This window comes from Bos mutus, chromosome 6 (genome assembly GCF_027580195.1).
Source record: "Bos mutus isolate GX-2022 chromosome 6, NWIPB_WYAK_1.1, whole genome shotgun sequence".
Lineage (NCBI taxonomy): Eukaryota > Metazoa > Chordata > Mammalia > Artiodactyla > Bovidae > Bos > Bos mutus.
Window position 1 is genome coordinate 35,186,018 of NC_091622.1, and position 19,403 is coordinate 35,205,420.

Genomic DNA, 19,403 nt, shown 5'->3' on the forward strand with positions numbered 1-19,403 from the left:
TGTAACAATTTTACCTGAAGTACTAACTTTAATGATTAGTTGAGAATTCTAAAGACATAAGGTATGAACATAACCAAGTGTGTAGCATGCTAAGTTTAAATCTGTAAAAGGGCAGTAGAGAATTTTGTTATATATGTGTATTTTATGTATATATATATATATATATATATATATATATATGTATGTATTGTTATAGATGTGAATCCAAAAATTTCACTTGGATTTTTCACAACATCTTACAAAAACCTGAATGAACTTTTTGGTCAACTCAACATATGTTACATAAATATATAACATTTATATCTATAAAATATATTTTATATCCTTATAAAACATACACTATAGTATTAAATATATATATTTTGTTATTTTGGGAATACAAATGAATGAAAAACATCAGTGATCAAGAAAATAGACACTCTTCCTTCTGTCATTTTATTTGCTTTGTTTTTCTTTTTTTCCTGTTAGTAGGAGGAGATTATTTTGGAGGAAAACCAGAAGGTTCAGAGCTATTCACAACATTTAATAGCTTTACAGTTTCAAGTTTCAAGCAATTCTTTTCCAGAGCCCTCTGCTAGATTCATAATAGAAATGCAGATTCAAAGGGAATGACAAAAACTTGGCTAGTTGCCAAAAGTGTTTGTTTGGAAAAGACAAAGGTGAAGGAGATGGAGAGTAAGGAAAACACTTTTCTGGTCCAAGATCTCTATTCCTCTAGTTCTCTGATCTCAGCACCTGCAATTATTTTATATGTTCTGTCTCTCTCACCCAGTAGAATACATAGTACATGAGGGTAGGGACACTCTTATCTTGCTCACCATGGAACTGAATATAGATAGAAGATGTTTATATCAGAAAATTCTTTGTACTACTTCATGTCCTTTCAGCCTCTCCTTCATTCCAGCCACAAGATTCCATCAGCTTCCCCTGCCTGTAATGTGTTAACATCCACAGTGGCCAGTGCCACATACCTTTCTGACCCAGGGCTTCTCTGCACCAAGCTACAGCTGGTCCTCACCCTGAAGGAAATTTTGATAAACTGGACAAACCCTCCCAAGAGTGAGGATATGAGTTCTGCAGAGAGCAGATTATACTGAATCCTTTCCTTACCACTCTCCTCTCAGTTCTATCTCTTATTCCAGTTCCTGTTCCATTCAAGAAACCAAATTTGTACAGGTTTAATTTGCCAGTATTCATCTTGGTCATGATGGCCTATTTCTTAATTCCTGCCTGAAGGCCTTTCTAATGCCATAATATGGGTTTATCAGGTGAGCACACTCAAACACCCACAAACCAGAAGTATGAGCTGTTGAAAACCTTGCCAATGGAAGGCAGAATTCGATAGATAAATGTTTCTCCTTTTCATCTCTGGAGTGCACAGTTCCAGGAAACATTCATAGGGTTCCTCAAATGGTCTCAGAGGATTAAGCACTGGATACAGGCAATAATAGCCATCTCAAAACGTACTCTTGGGACTTGGAGTTATTTGACTCCACTACTTCCTCACTGCTGCTCTCTGGGTTCACTTCCATTAATATTTAGATTGCAGAATGCACATTTTCATCTCAGACTCTGAGTTGGGGTCAACCCAGACTAGGAAAGAGTTCAGTATACATTCACTGAATAAACAAATGAACAAACAATAAATATTAGTCTCCAAATTCCCTTAACAGTTCATCTTTCTTCCTACTATTTCTTTGTTCAGCCTTAATATGTTAGTATTCTCCAGACTTCTTTCACTCTCCTTCTAGGCAAATAAACTTACTCTGAGCATTCCCATATACAGCAAGGCTGTAACTTACCACCATTCTGACTTTATCTCTTACCCTGTACCCTTTCAGAAACTCTGGAACTATGTGCATGAGCACATCAATATACAGCAAATATATATACACATATAATTTCCTTGTTTTTCCACTTAAGTGCCCCATAAACACTTCAAATTCAATATATTTCAAGAAAAAATCATTATCTTCCTCCTGAAATCTAGCCATCTTCTAGGTTCTCTATGTGAAGGAATGGTGGTACCATCGACTCTACTCCACAAGTCAGAAATTAAAATCTTTCTTTATTCTAATCCATCATTACCAATATTCAATTAGTTATAAAGTCCTATCTATTCTCTTTAATATAATGTAAATTTCTCCCCAATTAACACTTATAATACTACTTCCTTAAATTAGAATGTTTGTACTGCTGCAATAATATCATAAGTAGTTTCTCCAAGTTCCTTCTCAAGCCTGTATCCTCATATAGTGAATTTCCTAAAATTATTCTAATTTTATTGTTTTAACTCCTTAGTGGTACCTCATAGCCTCTAGTTTAAAGCTGAAATTTCTTAACCAAGGTTTCAAGGTCCTTGATCACATGGATCCTGCCTACTTCTTACACTCTTTATTACTGTTCCTATTGTTGGAGAAGACTCTTGAGAGGCCCTTGGACTGCAAGGAGATCCAACCAGTCCATTCTGAAGGAGATCAGCCCTGGGATTTCTTTGGAAGGAATGATGCTAAAGCTGAAACTCCAGTACTTTGGCCACCTCATGCAAAGAGTTGACTCATTGGAAAAGACTCTGATGCTGGGAGGGATTGGGGGCAGGAGGAGAAGGGGACGCCAGAGGATGAGATGGCTGGATGGCATCACTGACTCAATGGACATGAGTCTGAGTGAACTCCGGGAGTTGGTGATGGACAGGGAGGCCTGGCGTGCTGCGATTCATGGGGTTGCAAAGAGTCGGACACAACTGATCGACTGATCTGATCTGATCTGATAGTACTTTTATATCAATCACATAAAATTCCCCAACAAGCCATACTTCTTCTGACTTTTTTGTCTTTATATATCAGATGTTTTTCCTGCAACATTCTCTTGTCCACACCTACTATATGTCATTTTTCAGGAAGTAACTCAAATCTTACTTCCTCTTAAAAGATTTCACTGATTTCTCTCACATCTTCTCAACCCCATAGATAGACTGAGTGTTATTCCTTATCACAATTTTGTCCCTTTGGTACTTTACTATTCAGTATCTTCTCTGATGGCATTATTGAAAAGTATATTAACTATTGATTTTCTTAATTTTTTTAGACAACATGCATCTTTAGGTTAGGGACTTATCAACTTTGTATTTTTGAGCTACATCAGAGTGTCTGAATATAATAACTCCTCAATGTCTATTAAATAATGTAATTAATGACAATAGAAGCTACTGACTGTGTAATATTTTCAAAAGTACACTCTAAACTATGCATTATTTCCCACAATTTTCAGGAAAAAGAAAAAGAATTTTAGAGAGACAGTTCCTTAAATACACAGCTGGGAAACAGCAAAACCATTTGCTAATCTATGTCCAAGTGAGTACAAAGCCCACATCCTTACTCTATGCCATGGTATCCAAATCCCCAAGCAAACTGTGTATGGAAAGAGTAAGTATTATGATAGGTAATGGAGGAAAAAAGATAAAACTTAGGCCACCACAAATCTCTTTCTTTCTATTCATATTACTGTTGTTTCTTTCCTATTGGTTTATATTATTTAGAGAAAGGAGCTGCCTGTCTCTTAACAAGCTACACTGAAAGCAAAATCTTCAAAGGACAAATTCCCCAAATTCATCAAGACCTACTCTGTCTTACTTATTATTGCCAAGCTTTGGATGATCAATAAATGGCTTGATCTGAAACACAACTATTTCCTTTTTAATATTCACTACTTCTCATAATTTGACAAACAGAAAATAAATAGACCAAAACAATGTTTCAAGTATCAAAGAAAATAGGATCTAACACAAGTGAAAACAAAGACACATTTTTTTCATCCTAGAAAAGATCTTTGCTTGTCAAGCTGGTCAATGTAAGTTAAAAAAATAGCTTAATTGTTCTATTATCTTCTTTTAAACCAGAAGTTTTGTTCTCCACCAAAAGCAGCACTTGTTTTCGGCACTCTGTTGTCCCCTCTTGTTCTCTAGGTACAAAGATTTAAAAATTCTTTGTCAAACAATTCAAACAGTGTAGACATTCACAAAAAAAGAGGGTGAAATGAAAAGAATGTGACAGTTATTTTCCTACTGTATGGAAGTGCTTAGAACTATACCTGGGAAAACAACCTTGACACAGATGATAAGTCCTAGATGAGAATATACATTCTGAAATGTTTAACGGAACTGATAAAGCCAATTACTGTGAAAGCATAAGTAATTATTTGATACATTGATAAAGAAATGAATACAGAATGGTTAGTTGATAAATAACTATAGAAAAATATCAATTGTAGAATCTAGGTGATGAGCTTAAGAGTGTACATGTATAACTCTTTCAACTTCTCTGTATTTTGGATAATATTCATAATTAATGTAGAAAAAATTCAGTGAAAAAATATAGTCGATCCCATTCCTATTTTTTGGACATAAGCCAGTTCTCAGAGTCAGAATTCATGACTAAAGAAAAATCTGGATTCCTATGAGGAAGGATCACCCAAAACTATGATAAGTATATTCACTAGTAATTTCCTCCATTCTTCCCGAAAGAAATCAAAAGCCATTAACTTAGTTAAGCATGCACTGGAGAAAAGAAAACACCTCCAAACCTTGAAAGATATTTGTATATGGGCTTTGGTATTGGGGACCGAAGTGCTACTATTGCTCCCCTAGTAGAATATGAATAATGTTATCTAGGATATAAACTTTATCTTGGAGCATATTCAGCTCATATTTGTGGTCATACCCAACAGTTACTCTCCAGTCCCTAAATGTATAATTGTACTAGACATAGTTAATAAATGGTAGAATGCTTACATTAGTTCCTTAAACTGTGTAATAAGACAAATAACAAAGGAAAAAATGAAGTTGAAGCCTCTAAAACTGCCCTTATACCTCTGGTCAAGATAGTAAATATAGTAATTAATAATATATTGTCAACGGAATCAAAGAGAGTAGTGCCACACTTATGACATAAAATATGCAGAGATACTGGTCCCCATAATATTTCACTTAATTCAAAAGTCTGACTCCCAAAAATAAATCCAGAAACTCAAATCAAGTGAAGGTCCAAATTTCAACTTCTGTGTCAAATACAGAATTTATACAACCGCAAATTAACACAGCCTCCAGTACATGTTAAGTGGCTACTGATTTAATGAATGCATTATTTTTCATCCCTATCAGTAAGTAGGATCAGAAATAGTTCGTATTCAAACAGAACGGACAACACTGTACATGTACCCCAAGGCTGGCGCAAATTTATCTGGTTTCTTTCAAAATACAGTCCAAAGTGACTAGAGCCATGTAAACATGCCACACTATATTACATCAGCGATTGTATCAACGACATTACGTTAACTGGATTAAACAAAAAATAGAGGCTCAGGTAAGACAAAAGTGCTCCAGGAGTAGAAAATGCACTCTGCAAATATTCAACATTATGCCTCTTGAAGTTTTCAGGCACCTCGTAGTCTGTGGCGTGCTGTGCCATCCTCTCAAAATAAAGAAGAAAATTTTGCATCTCAGATCCTCCAAAGAGAGGCACACAATGTCTGGTTCACATTTTCAGATTCTGGAAACAGCATATTCTACATTAAGAAGACTACTCTGACTTACTTACTGAATGACAAGGATGACCACTGCCTTTCACTGGAGCCCAGAGAAGGAACAATCCCTCGGTAGTTTCCAGTTGTGATTCAAATAGCTTTGGTCCTTGAGATAACTAGAAAAGGAAAAGAAGGCATGAGGAGTTTATAGTAAGTTCCAACAACAGAAAATTCTGAGGGTTCTAGAGAAGTGCTATATATCTACAGCATAGAAAGGGCAGTCCCTTTCTCCAGTGCTGGGAAAACTTGATAGCCACATGTGAAGGAAATAAATTGAACTCCTATCTAATGCCATATGCAAAAGTTAACCCCAATGGGTTATATATTTGAAAGTAAGACCTGAAACCATGAAATTTACTAGAAGAAGCATAGGTGAAAATCTTCATGATATTGGTCTCAGCAATGGTGATGAGATAGGCTGGGACCTGGGACACTTTGCTGCAAATGCTGTCATGATTGCACCTGGACAAACCTTTCCTCCAACAACAAAAATACAAAGAAACTATGTTATTGTTCAGTCACTAAGTTGTGTCCAATTCTTTTGCAACCCCAGGTACTACAGCCCACCAGGCTCCTCTATCCATGGTATTTCCCAGGCAAGAGTACTAGAGTAAGTTGCCATTTCCTTCTCCAGGGGAACTTCCAGGCACACTGACTGAACCTGCATCTCCTGCAGGTTCTCTCCACTGAGCCACCAGAGAAGCCCTACAAAGAAACTATGAGACTGAAAACAACTGTCAACATGCACATATGGGGCAAATTTTGGACAAAAGATACAAAAAGACAAAAAAAACCCAGATGCTACTTCTAAAAAGCTGGGAGCAAAAGCAGGGTACTATGCATGCCCCCCTCACCTTCAGAGGGGGCACAACACCTAAGCCACTCCTCCAACTCAACCCCTGGACACACTCCTACCCTCACCCATATAAGCAACAAGCTTGCCCCCTCAGGGAGTGAGCAAGCAAGGGATGCTGTTGTTCATTTTCATTCCCTCCCAGCTATAGCAGGGGCCCTGGTAAGCTTTGCCTGAATTTCTTGCCTTGTCTCTAGTCAATTTCTATCGATTGGAGAAGGCCATGAACGCTGGTTGGCATTAGTTTCATAGATCTGATACTGAAAGGACAGACAATAAAAAGCAAAAATAGGCAAGTTGGACTACCTCAAACTAAAATATTTATACACAGCAAAGGAAACAACAAAATTAAAAGGCAGTGGACAGAATGGGAAAAAATATCTCCAAACTATATATCTGATAAGAGGTTAATATCTGTAATATATGAATAACTCCTACAACTCAATAGCAGAATACAAATAATCCAAGTTTTAAATGGGCAAAGGGTTTGAATATACATCTCTTAAATAAAGACAAACATATGGCCAACAGGTATATGAAAGAATGCTAAACACCACTGCTGCTGCTGCTTCTAAGTCGCTTCAGTCGTGTCCAACTCTGTGTGACCCCATAGATGGCAGCCCCCCAGGCTCCCCCGTCCCTGGGATTCTCCAGGCAAGAATACTGGAGTGGGTAGTCACCATGAAATGTGAGCAAAACCACAATGAGCACACATCTGTCAGGATGACTATTACCAAAAAAGACATTAAATACTGATGAACATACAGAGAAACTGGAACACTTGCACACTGTTGATGAAAATGAAAAATGGTGCAATCGCTGTTGAAAACAATAGGGAAATTCCACAAAGCATTAGAAATTAAACTGCCATATGATACAGCAGTCACACTTCTAGGTATTTATCCAGAAAAATTGAAATCAGGATCTGAGAGAGATACTAGTACTCCTACACTAATAGGTATATCACAGTAGCCAATGTGTGGAAACAACTTAAATGTTCCACAGCTGAAGATATAAAGAATATGTAGTACATATGTATAGTAGAATACTATTTATCAATTTAAAAAGAAGTAAAATTCTGCAATATGTAATAATATGGATGAACCTTGAGGACATTATGCTAAGTGAAAGTTAGTCAACTAGTTCAGTTGTTCAGTCATATTAGACTCTTTGCAACCCCATGGACTGTAGCACTCCAGGCTCCCCTGACCATCACCAACTCCTGGAGCCTCCTCAAACTCATGTCCATAGCGTCGGTGATGCCAGCCAACCATCTCATCCTCTGTCATCCCCTTCTCCTCCTGCCTTCAATCTTTCCCAGCATCAGGGTCTTTTCCAATGAGTCTGTTCTTTGCATCAGGTGGCCAAAGTACTGGACTTTCAGCTTTAGCATCAGTCCTTCTAATGAATATTCAGGACTGATTTCCTTTAAGATGGACTGGGTGGACCTGCTTGCAGTCCAAGGGACTCTCAAAAGTCTTCTCCAACACCACAGTTCAAAAGCATAAATTCTTCAGTGCTCAGCTTTCTATATAGTCCAACTCTCACATCCATACATGACTACTGGAAAAACCATAGCTTTGACTAGATGGACCTTTGTTGGCAAAGTAATGTCTCTGCCTCTTAATATGATGTCTAGGTTGGTCATAGCTTTTTTTCCAAGGAGCAAGTGTCTTAATTTCATGACTGTAGTCACCATCTGCAGTGATTTTGGAGCCCCCCAAAATAAAGTCTCTCACAGTTTCCATTGTTTCCCCATCTACTTGCCATGAAGTGGTGGAACCAGATGCCATGACCTTCATTTCCTGAATGTTGAGTTTTAAGCCAACATTTTCACTCTCCTTTTTCAGTTTCATCAAGAGGCTCTTTAGTTCTTCTTCACTTTCTGCCATAAGGGTGGTGTCATCTGAGTATCTGAGGTTACTGATATTTCTCCCAGCAATCTTCATTCCAGCTTGTGCTTCATCCAGCCTGGTATTTAGCATGATGTACTCTGCATACTGTGAAGAAACCTGAGCACCAAAGAATCTATGCTTTTTAACTGTGGTGTTGGAGAAGACTCTTGAGAGTCCCTTAGATTGCAAGGAGATCCAACCAGTCCATTCTAAAGGATATCAGCCCTGAGTGTTCTTTGGAAGGAATGATGCTAAAGCTGAAAGTCCAGTACTTTGGCCACCTCATGTGAAGAGTTGACTCATTGGAAAAGACTCTGATGCTGGGAGGAATTGGGGGCAGGAGGAGAAGGGGACAACAGAGGATGAGATGGCTGGATGGCATCACCAACTCGACAGACATGAGTTTGAGTGAACTCCAGGAGTTGGTGATGGACAGGGAGGCCTGGCTTGCTACAGTTCATGGGGTCGCAAAGAGTCGGACACGATTGAGTGAATGAACTGAACTGAACTCTGCATGTAAGTTAAATAAGCAGGGTGACAAAATGCAGCCTTGATATATTCCTCTCCGTATTTGGAACCAGTCTGTTGTTCCATGTCCGGTTCTAACCGTTGCTTCTTGACCTGCATACAGATTTCTCAGGATACAGGTCAGGTGGTCTGGTATTTCCATCTCTTTAAGAATTTGCCACAGTTTGTTTTGATCCACACAGTCAAAGGCTTTGGTGTAGTCAATAAAGCAAAAGTAAATGTTTTTCTGGAACTCTCTTGCTTTTTTGATGATCCAGTGGATGTTGGCAATTTGGTCTCTGGTTCCTCTGCCTTTTCTAAATCCAGCTTGGACATCTGGAACAGTTCACGGTTCACGTACTGTTGAAGCCTAGCTTGGAGAATTTTGAGCATTACTTTGCTAGAGTGTGAGATGAGTACAATTTGTGCAGTAATTTGAACATTCTTTGGCATTGCCTTTCTTTGGGATTGGAATGAAAACTGACCTTTTCCAGTCCTGTGGCCACTGCTGAGTTTTCCAAATTTGCTGGCATGTTGAGTGCAGCATTTTCACAGCATCATCTTTTAGGATTTGAAATAGCTCAACTGGAATTCCATCACCTGCACTAGCTTTGTTCATAGTGATGTTTCCTAAGGCCCAATTGACTTCACATTCCAGGATGTCTGGCTCTAGGTGAGTGATCACACCATCATGGTTATCTGGTTCATGAAGATCTTTTTTGTATAGTTTTGTATAGTGAAAGTGGTCAGTCACAAAAGGCAAATAATTTCATGTTGTGTTCTCATCACAATAAATCATCAGATGAATGACTGTTAAACGGACCTAATCCTAGATTTGCCTAATTTCAAATTCTATTCTTTCCACTAAAAATACTGCTACTCTTAACAAATTTGGTTGCAGAATATTTTAATCTCATCAATATTTGTGACCTCTCTGAAGAAAGATTATATTAACAGACAGACCTGGATGGCATACACAAATCTCAGAAAATGTGGAAAGAGTTAGCGTGAATTTGGCCATGTATTATCCAACTCTTTCCAAGGCATAGAAATTTATACTTAATGTACAAGTGCTTCCCATTCCCAAGAGAATAATTACTGTTTTTAGATGTGATGTGGAAGAACTATTAGGTCTTAATCCCTAGACAAAATGTCCCTTTGAAACTACCAAGTAACATTTCATATTTTTTTTTATTTTCCATAAAATTATTAAAATTTTATGGAAAAATTATAGCTGTGTTTCCTCAATGTGTTAGCAAGAAGAAGGAATGTTCCAGATAAAGGAAATTGGTGCTCCAGTCACTGAAGGTAGCATAGTTTATTATAAATAAAGAATTAGGATTATTTTACTCATCAATATCTAATGAATTTACTTGGTGAATGAGTTTTTTTTAGGGACCAATTCATACAGTTTCTAGATTTACAAAGCTGAGGACCAGATAACCAAGATTCCACATAAATAATACTCCCCTGCTTGTGTTTTCTATGAATATTCTGACTAGACTTTGAACTCTGTCTTATACTTTCACTGATTTAAGTTGAGTCTATTATTTTGATACTCTGCTTAATTATCCTTAATTGATAGACATAATTCATTCTGAAGAATCAGCATTTGGCAACTGAAAACAATCAAGTACAATTCATGTCTCCATTAAAATGAGCAGCACAAGTGAAACAAATTAGAAACATTAATCAACAAGATTGTGCTTCAGTTAATAAGCTAAGATTTTAATTGTTAACCAAGTTTATGGAAAAGCAGAAAAGGGTTTGGTTGTATTATTCTTATTATTGAAAAGTACTGAAATACTGTTATTGGTAAGATCCAAGAAGACAGAGTGATTGGGAGTGAGTGAGTGAAAGTCGTTCAGTCATGTCCAACTCTTTGCAACACCATGGACTATCCAGTCCATGGAATTCTCTAGGCCAGAATACTGGAGTGGGTAGCTGTTTCCTTTTGGGACTGGACTATAAAGAAAACTCGCACTATGTTAACAAACTATTAAAAAATATTCAAATCCAAGGTCCACATGCACCCTTAACTGACGTGTAAGCACAGATAAAATCATGAGCAAAGTCAGCCTCATCGAAGTGACTGCTGCTGTCTAGAATTTCCAGTACCTAAAATGACAGAGAAAATCATACAGTACCTGTGGTCAAGCTAGATATGCCACATAATCATTAGCTTTGTGATCTTGGTTGTGTAGCTCAATCTCTCTGAGGGTCAGATTTTTTTTTTTTTAATCTCTAAATGAGGATAGAGTACTTATCTCTCAGGGAGGATTATGGAAGATCATCCATATGTCTATTGTGACAGAGTTAATACAGTTATATTTCCTCCTGGGAACACAGCTAACTTCTATTTTCTAGCTTCTTTTACAGTTGAGTAGGGCCATGGGATTAAATTCTGAACGATGGGATATTGGAGGTAACCATGTATACCATTTCCAATAGAGGCTCCTAAAATGTCCTCCACAACCCTCCAAGAAATATATCTCGACAATTAGACAAACCATTATGCTTTGTATACAGAGATACTGTTCATTTTAAAATGAGTGTAGATAATACTTAGAGTAAAAAATACAAGTTGATCTAAAAGAGTATCCAGATTCATAGTCTGTTTGATTGCCTGGGCTTGATCCCTGAATCAGGGAAGATCCCCTGAAGAAGGAAATGGCAACCTGCTCCAGTATTCTTGCCTGGAAAATCCCATGGATGGAGGAGCCTAGAGGGCTACAGCCCATGGGGTCACAAAGAGTTGGACACAACTTAATGAATAAAACAGCATCACAGAGATATGGTTTATAGAATTTTTTCATGATGAGAAGTAATCCTAATACTCAGAAATGTCAAGAGCTTTTGTATCAGAGGATGGAGTTTGCCAGAAATGTGTCTTATGAGTAGTATAACTGCTACTGCTAAGTCACTTCAGTCGTGTCCGACTCTGTGCGACCCCAGAGACGGCAGCCCACCAGGCTCCTCCATCCCTGGGACTCTCCAGGCAAGAACACTGGAGTGGGTTGCCATTTCCTTCTCCAATGCATGAAAGCGAAAAGTGAGAGGGAAGTCACTCAGTCGTGTCCGACTCTTAGCGACCCCATGGACTGCAGCCCACTAGGCTCCTCCATCCATGGGATTTTCCAGGCAAGGTACTGGAGATGAGTAGTATAAAGACAAATACAAATTAAGAGGCTTAATTCTCCCTGTTAAAAATAAGGGAACAGATTTACTTTCACTTCTTTTTCTCAGAGCATTTTCTTTAGAAAATGTGCATTTGTAAGTACTTTCTCTCTTCTTTAAAATGTACATAAACCTTTTGAAAATTAGAACAAGACTTCTGCCAACTTTATGACCAAGAATGTCTCCCTTGAGGACCTGCAAGACATCTCTTTGAAATGGAAACGTAAAAAGATATAAAGCCCAACTCCCAGTTTCTTTGGCAGGGTAGGAGCCTCATTGCAGTGAGTGCCTAATTCCAAGCTGTAAAAGTATCTCCTGAAATAAAGATATGAGAAGTTATTTTTCCTCTGGGTGAATCCAATTATTTAGTGCAGATGATCACCCCAATTACCAGATGAATCTAGGAAGAACCATGTGTGATAAACAGTGCTGTCACGCCTCTCACCTGAGGATTAATTACTGTTTATCTTGAGAACATGTATGTAATGGGCCCTGACTGCTTAACTCTATAAAAGGGTGATATTTCTTTCTGTCTTTGCCATTTAGTGGACTGCCTATGACGTACATTACATTCTTATGCTTATTCAATAATTGTTTTCTTTACTACCTTTGTGAGAGGTTTCTAGGTTGCGAGAAGATCTTACATTTAATTATATTTCCCCAATAATTAAAAGGAAATTACTCTAAATATGAGCCCTGCATTTATCAAACCAGGATTTAGATAAGCAATATCACCAGGTTCCATTACAGAATTTTTTCCCTCCGTCCCTCATTTCTGAGGTATCTTAAGCAGATCCTAATCATCTAACCACTATTTAGCATGTAGTGGTCAGCTCCATACTTGCCTATAAACTTTCACCCCCCACTTTTGATTATGTTCAGGCAGTTAAAAAACATTTCCCCATGTGATGATTATTGCATTTTTCCTGCATTTGACCTTTCCTGGTCATTCTCAGTTCTTCAGATTTATCCCATTGAAAACTGGCTTCAGCCTGAGCATTCATGCTAAGCAGCTACCCTCCTCTGTTCCTGATTGTCCCTTCTGATTATCCATTTCTACAGTCACTAATTATGGCCATGGGATGGAAATTCACATCCTCACACTTTAGCATTAACATCATTTCAAATAGCTCTTCCTTTACCCCTATTTCAGAGTAAGAATAACTCCCATACTCAAAGAGATGCTATACTCATGTATTAGTGTTTATTCCATCATGAGAGGTAGAAGGTCCAATGTAATTTCATTGTGCCTTGGGCAATCTTTTTTATCAACAGGTCAACACTACATCTCAATTGGCAATTATCAGTTGACATAGTCTCCTGAGTTTTAGCATCCTGTTTTCAAACTAGTGTATTCAATTCTAGTGTATTCCAGGGTCACCAATACTGTGATATCCCACGTTTAAATGTCAGCAGTGCTGATAGAAAGATCTTACATGGGACATTGTATAGTAGGTGATGTTCATTAGCAGTGACCCTGTACTTATTTCCAAATGAGATTCCCAGACAAAAGCAACACCCAAGAACATCAGCTTGTTTAACTGGACTTTTCTGTTAGGCAATGACTCAATCATGAAGCGAAGGAATAACACGTGTGCTTTCAGAAGTCACTGACTTCTGAGTCATACTACTCTACAGTGATTTAAATGATGCTTAGGGCTGTTTCTGTGCTCAAGAAAAACCTCTTATTTTTGATGGACGCGCCAGTTGACAGTCTCATCAGGGAATACTGTATGTCCTTTTCCTGCTATTAGCAACAATATTAACAGAATTTCCTGACACACAAATCTTTTCACTTTAAGGTTTCACATACAAGGCCAAGGTTCTGCTTCTGTTTTTTCATCATAATTTTAAAAAAACATAAACAGATCACTACAACATTTTTGAGCTTTCTATTAGTGATTCTGGAGTAGCAATTATAACTCCATAGCTCCTCAACACACACTCTGGTACAAAGGAAAGCCATCATATTTGTTCACTTGGAGATTTTTAGTGCAGCCATATATTAGAATGGATGTCCAGGCATCTACCAATTATGCTACCCAATTAATATCTGTGTTCACTGAACCACAAATACAAAAAAAAATGTTGTAAGAAATCATCTGTTGTAGAGAAATTGGAATTCCTGTGCATTGCTGTTGGCAGTGTAAAATGGCAGCGCTACAATGGGAAACAGTATGAAGATTCCTCAAAAAGTTAAAAATAAAACTCATATGATCCAGCAACCCTACTTCTGAGTATCCAGAGAAGTTAAAGAAAGGAAGAAAAAAACAATTGGTATCTGCATCCCCATGTTCTTTGCAGCATTGTTCACAAAAGCCAAGGCATACAATGTTTGATTACGTAGGTAATCTTTATAAACATTCATTTTAACATCATCAAAATATGAATATGGTACAGTGAATACTGTGGTTCATTCTTCATGCAGCCAGAGGCACTGACTGCTGAGGCTCATTGCTGGGTCCTTCCCCATGAGTTGCCCCCACTGAAGGAAGTTGTCTTATCCAAGGTTATATCCACTTCCTGCAGGCAGAATGCGTTTATAACTGGTTGAACTGGGTTGCAAAGGTCTTGGCCCCTTTGACTCAACTGGTATTCTAAAGAGTCATGCCAGCTTCCAAACACCCCTTAGGATCAGCTGAAGCCTCTTTTGCAACTTCTCCCTGTGCCCAGTTTTGTTTTCTCCATCCCTTCCAGGCATTGTAGCTCAGCACTCCCAATGAATTTTTGTTTGCAAATCTCAGTATCTTTCCCAGAGATCCTGACATACAGTATAAGGCATATTGGTTTAGAATTATTATTTTTCCTAACTATAAAAAAATTTAAACATAAGGAAAAAGTTGAGAAAAAACACTACAATGACACCATGTATCTACTACCTAGATTCTATATTTATATTTTACTGTTGTTTTATAACATGTCTATCCCTCTGTTTTAAATTCATTGTGAATAGCTGAATATTTAAGATACTAGCAATCATCATAAAATCATCATAAATTCGATTTCATAAAATCAATGAAAATCGACCTCAGCAAAAATCAGCTACATGTTATCAAGATAACATGTGTGCTTTATCTTGCCTTATCTTATATAAGATGTTGCCTTATCTTATATAAACTGCCTTATCTTATATAAGATGTTCAGCCAAGACATGCTTCAAGACACCCTGGGCCCTGCAGCCAACCATTTCAAGAACCAGCCCACCCTCCAGTAATCGAACCCTGCTTTGGGACCACTGGGCCCTACAACCAGACTCCAGGACCTGTCTCTACCTGCTGTAGTCTAGCACTAACTCAAGGACCTGGCTTCACCCATCAGTGGGTGAGCAACAGGTTTGGAGACTCCTGGACCCTGCCTCTACCCAATAGTAACCAGTACTATCCCCAGGATCCCTATGGGTTCCACAGTCAGCCACTTCATGACCCTGTCCCACCAACCAGCAGCCGGCAGCCTCCACACAGGTGGCCAGCCAAGCTTACCAGACCACCCACATAGCATGCCGCAAAAAAGAGACCCTCACAGGAGCAAACATTGCAGCATTTAGGTCTGGTGACACAAGGGGAGTGTACTGCTGGGAGGTAAAGGACAACTTCTACAAAATAAAAAAAGCAAGTTAAGCAAAATGAGGTGACAGAAACATGTTGCAAAGAAGAAGCTAGATAAAGTTCCAGAAGAAATAAGTGAAATGGAGACAGGCAACCTACCCAAGAAAGACTTAAAGGTAATAATTGTAAGAATGATCAAAAAAATCAGGGAGATGTAGAGAATGGACATCTGGGTACAGAGGGTGGGGGATGAATCGGGAGGTTGGGATTGATGTATGTGCACTGCCTGGTGTAGAACAGATAGCCAGTGGGAACCTGCTGGATACTCAGGAAGCCCAGCTCTGTGTTCTGTGGTGACCTAGGTGGCTGGGATTGGGGAGGGGTGAGAGGGAGGTCCAAGAGGGAGGGGATATGTGTACACATATAGCTAATTTCCTTTGTTATACAATACTGTAAAGCAACTCTACCCTAATTTATGAAAAGAAAAATGAATATCTACTAAGCCTGCCTCACTAATATGCAACATAATTAGCACAGGAGCAATTTACCAGCTGCCATTGCGGGAAAAATGTTTGTTTTAGAATGTCAAGCCTTAAAGCACAACTACTAAGTAAATTATAACAAGATTTCAATTATTTTACTTTTATAATATTTCAGATTTATTTTTGCATTTGACATGTTTTTTCTATAGTATGTTATCTATCTTGGCCATTTGGTGATTTTAACATTTGACCACTCAACCTTTAGCCGAAATGGGTATTCAGTACACCTCCAGTGAATTTTTATAGACTGTTTTCCCCTAGTTAAGATGTCAGACTGTTTCTATGTTGAAAAACTCTAAATTTTTATATTTAAAAATTATTTAATATTCCTAGAGAAACCTAAGCTATTTTACTAAGAACCTTCAAATACTTTTGAAAAGCACTATTAAAGTTCATTCTCTCAATTAAGGGCTTCCCGTAAAGAATCCACCTGCTGATGCAGGAGTCATGGGTTCAATCCCTGAGTCAGGAAGATACCCCAGAGGAGGAAATGGTAACCCATTCCAGTATTATTGTCTGGAGAATCCCATGCACATAGGAGCCTGGTGGTCTACAGTCTGGAGGGTCCCAGAGTCAGAAATAACTGAGAAACTGAGCATGTACACACTCTCAATTATCCCTTTTAGAGTTAGAGTAAGGATCTATAAAACTTCAACAACAATGAAAAAGTCAACCACATTTTTGTTTTATTAATATTTTTGAGAATACGTACACTGATTTTATAGCTTATGTGGAATAATTTTTGGTTTTGAAACTTGATGAAATTATATTTTTCCTACCTTTTGTAGACCTCATGATTTGTATACAGCTCTATTTTTTATTTTGTTAATTCAGACAAGTCAAAAATTAGCTTTTAAATGTATAGATTTACCAATTAAATATCCAATACTCACCAAGTGTGGAAAATGAAAAAGAATGAACCACAGAGTACTTGTAAGAAAAACGGGATGTTTGCACAACAGGAAAGATGCTGCTGTGAGGACTGTTTGCACAATGAGCCCTGACTCACTCTCTTATTTGGAGCAGGTGTACATTTGGACAGCAGCTTGTGTCCATTTCTGAGGCTGTTATTAAAAACAGCTGGACAAACATTAATACCTTATGAATCTCAGGAAAGCAACTGGAAGAGAATGCCTGATGGAAATAAATTATACAGAGGACAAAGGGAATTTGACAAAAGTACAGACATAGGGAAAATTGCCAGTTTAAACAGGAAACAGAGAAAGGGAAGGTAATGCTTCCTGACATGAAAAGAGACTTTGTTGTCCACAAGGAGACTCATCTTCTAAGTGAAAAAGTGGTTAGTAGTTAGAGCTAGCTGACCCTAAGTGTAACAGTTTTATTGACTCCGAAGGAAATCACAAGTCCTGACTACGCTTGATAGGTGGTTTTCAAAGAAGCTGTTGATACTGAAGGGAGTCAAAAAGGCTTAATGAGAGTGCTTGCACTTTGTCAGAGCATCAGTGCACACACAGACTACTAAGTGTACAAAAATCTCTTTTGCTTTTAAACAAAATCTCTTAGTTTTAGCTAATGGGAGAAAGACGGTTCCATCTTGCCCTTGACGTAATGGAGATGTAATCCATTTTCTGAGTAAGGTATATTGGCTCTTCAAAATAACAATAAATTCTACTTTGTACAAAAGAAATCTGAACATTTAATTTCTTAAGAACAAAATAAACAAATGGAATACTTTTAGTTCTATTGTGGTACAATTGCACTTTCTCATAACAACTTTCTGGTAGTGAGTACTGGCTCACAGTTTGTTTTAGAGTGGTAATAATTGGTATCAAGGTTTCACCAATAAACTTACTCGGCTATATGACAGGAGTGTAAAATGGCTAGGGCATTTCTAGTAGCCCAGATGTCAAATATGAGTGTCACCTTTCTGGTAGCACAAATATGAGGATCCCAAAGACCACAAGAGGAAAATTCTCCTTCTCTGCGCAAAGCATTCATGCTGTCAGAGTAGACACAATTAGTAATTCTAAGAGTACATAGTCCCTAAGATTTTGGTTTACTTATACAAAATATATTTTAGCTTTTGTTGATTCCAAATTTTTCCAGTTTTTCCCATCCATGTTATGGTCATTTTAATTCCTTTACTTTTCAAATAACTAACTCTGATGCCACATTTTTTGAAGTAGGGAAAGCACACAAAGAGAACGCAAATACAATTCTCTTAAACAGTGATGGATTCAGGAATGGACACCTAGATGAGACAATGCCTACTCAAGTGCTATACCTTGGGAGACAGTAGCAAAACAGCTCCCAACCTACATCACCTTGGACAACCGCCCCGTCTGAAGTTAAACTCATAAAGATTAATTGGATGGAAGAGTTCAATGCCCAGCAGATCTCCTATGGCAGAGAATAGAGCAAGAAGCCAGCTGCAGGGTCTCCTGAGCATTCACAGGCGCACCCCAAGAGAGAATTGTATTTGGTACTTTTCACTCAGAAGTCATCACCAAGGCAACTGTTACAGTCAAAAGAGGAAAAGACCAACCAACTCTAATTAAAAATCATTCAACAGGTTGTTTCTCCCATCTCAGTTCTCTGTCCTCAATATACAAAAAGAGCTTCAGAAAAGGGAGGATAAGGAAAAATCCCTAAAACAGAACTTATCCCTTTCCAATTCCAACTCCTTAGAGCCAAAAGTCTTGCGCTGATGCACGGAAGAGAAAGATTTAGACTGAAGATAAACTGATATTTAATAACTGAGGTTGACAGGAAAGCTATAGAATTTGTCCCAAGATAACACTAAGGAATAGAAATGGCAATTCTACAAAGAATGGTTGAAGGAAGTGATTTTGTAAGAGAAAGATATTAACAACTTTATATCTGTGTCCCATCAAATTCACACTGTTCATTAATTTATTTACACATTGTTATTGGTAGTTCATATTTTAATTAGTTTGTCTAATTCTTTCCTCAATAATCCGACATAAAGTCACAGATTAAATGCGAGTACTGATGAAGGAAGAGAACAGAAATAACTCTGAAATAGAAATGTAGTTTTAGGGAGACAGTTTGGTAATGATAATCTTAACAATCAGCTATTATGTATCAGGCATTTCATAAGCATATTTTGGGAATCTTTACAACTTTGTCAACTAATTATTATCCTTCCCAACTTGAAAATATAGACAGCACATCAGAGAAGTCAAGTTGATCATCTCAAGTAAAGGATCCAGTGTTAGGGCTTGAACGTAGAGGGTTTCATTACAAGGGTTAATCTGTAGTCATATATACCTCTAGAGGGGAGGAGGGCAGGAGTATTTGGGGGATGGTAGTGATGGGGGAA

The 19,403-nt window shown here is 37.9% G+C and overlaps 1 long non-coding RNA gene across 1 annotated transcript in view; it reads right to left on the reverse strand.

Moving 5' to 3' along the window:
• Positions 1-3,790: 3,790 nt before the first annotated feature.
• Positions 3,791-19,403, reverse strand: part of LOC138988293 (uncharacterized) — a 47,380-nt gene continuing 31,767 nt past the window's right edge. Inside the window, exons 2-3 of the long non-coding RNA XR_011464606.1 lie at positions 5,595-5,696; positions 3,791-3,960 (exon numbers count right to left, since the gene is read on the reverse strand). This is a non-coding gene — a long non-coding RNA (uncharacterized lncRNA). The remainder of the gene's footprint in view (positions 3,961-5,594; positions 5,697-19,403) is intronic.